Genomic DNA, 2,234 nt, shown 5'->3' with positions numbered 1-2,234 from the left:
TATATATATATATATATATATATATATATATTTGTCAACTTATGTATGTGTGAGCATCAGTGATTGTATGTATGTGTGCATTTGTGTTTATGTTTGTGTGAATCTTTGTACATAGACTAAAATGTAGGTGGATGAAATAATGTGTATGTATGTGTGTATATATATATATATATACACATACACACACACATATGTATATATCATACACACACACACACACACATATATATATATATATATATATATATATATATATATATATATATATAAGCACACACAGACACACATATGCATGCTTATATCTGTTTATGTTTGCATACTTATGCTCAAATAAAAAAAAAACAGTTGTCTGCAATAATGAGACACACACTCAAATATAAATCTAAAAAAAGATACACATATTTTTGAACACACACGCAAACACACATGCATACACCAACACAAATGCACATGCACATACAAAATGATAGATTGACAGATGTATACATTCATTCACATGTGCATTCACCATAACACCAACTTCATCATCTCAGCAGCTGCTAGATTCTGTTTTTCTTCAAAGTAATTTTTTTTTTTTTTTACCCTCCTTTTCCCATCCAGTTTATCATTTCTCTGTCAGATTACATGACTACCTTCTGATTAAGAAACACAACACTGAGAAAGTATATAAACATTGTGAAGGTATATAAACATCCAGTCTAACTCCCTCAGCTACTTTCAATATAATTACATTTTTTCTTTTTCTTCTTTTTTTTTTTTTTGCACTATCTTCCTTCTCCTAACATAAATATATTTATTGTGCAAGATAGATTGAGGTAAGTGACAGTTTCCGAAATTGGTCTTATAATTTAGTTTGAATAATGCAGATCGCCTTAACTAGATTGGTTTCCTAATTACAGCAGTGTTAAAGGTAATAACAAGCAAGAAGCAGCAAAGCAATTCCTAACACTGAACTCTCCACTTCACTTCATGCTACTTAACACAACGTAATCTCAACTAATACTATTCCGAAGCTTTAGGTTTTTCTACTTGACTTCCTACTCTAGATAAGGAAATAATCTGATAAGAAAAACAAGAGAGGATTAGGAAAATATTGATATATTCAATATCTGTGAATGATTTAATTTGCTTATTGATTGGTTCTTGTATATTGTGGCCTTGGTGCAGAAAAAGTAATGATTACTAATTCTATTGTATGATGCTATTTATTCCAAATCAACCAACAAATTATAGTCAACGTGCAGTTCTACTTTCTGGGAAATTGGCTCCAGCGTATAATAATGATAATAATAATAATAATAATGGTTTCAAATTTTGTCACAAGGGCAACAATTTTGCAGGAGGGGATGAGTTGATTGCATTGACTCTAGTGTTTAAGTGGTACTTATTTTATCGACCCCAAAAGTATGACAGATAAAGTCAACCTCGGTGGAATTTGAACTCAGAATGTAGTGATGGGCAAAATACCACTAAGTATTTCGTCTGCTATGCTAATGATTCTGCCAGCTCACCGCCTTGATAACAACAACGACAACAACAACAATAACAATAATTATAATCCTTTCTACTAAAGGTAAAAGGCCTGAAATTTATGGGGAGGGAAGTAATCGATTACATTGACCCCAGTGTTTCTCTGGTACTTAATCTATTGAAAGCCAACCTCAATAGAATTTGAGCTAAGAATGTAAAAACAGACGAAATGCCACTAAGCATTTTGTCTGTTGTGCTAACAATTCTGCCCACTCATTGCCTTAATAATGATGGTGATAATAATAATAATGATAATAATAATAATAATAATAATAATAATAATAATAATAATAATAATAATAATAATAATAATAAGAAGAAGAAGAAGAAGAAGAAGAAGAAGAAGAAGAAGAAGAAGAAAAAGAAGAAGAATTATCATGATAATAATAAGAGGTTTTGGAGCTGGATGACATTCTATAGAGAAATGAAGGTCAAGGTCAGTGTGAAGATGGTGTTGAAATCCATCCTGAATGCCAAAAATTTGATTACCGCAATGAATATCTGGACTGTTGTGGTGGTCAGATATAGTATGTCCATCCTCATGTCCATGTATATATATATATATATATATATATAGAGAGAGAGAGAGAGAGAGAGAGAGATTTATGTATACTGTATAATTGTGTGTTTGTATGTATATATATATATATATCTGTGTGTGTGTTAGTGTTTATATATATATATATATATATATATATATATAT

The sequence above is a fragment of the Octopus bimaculoides genome, chromosome 14, assembly GCF_001194135.2.
Source record: "Octopus bimaculoides isolate UCB-OBI-ISO-001 chromosome 14, ASM119413v2, whole genome shotgun sequence".
Lineage (NCBI taxonomy): Eukaryota > Metazoa > Mollusca > Cephalopoda > Octopoda > Octopodidae > Octopus > Octopus bimaculoides.
This window is presented reverse-complemented; position numbering follows the sequence as displayed.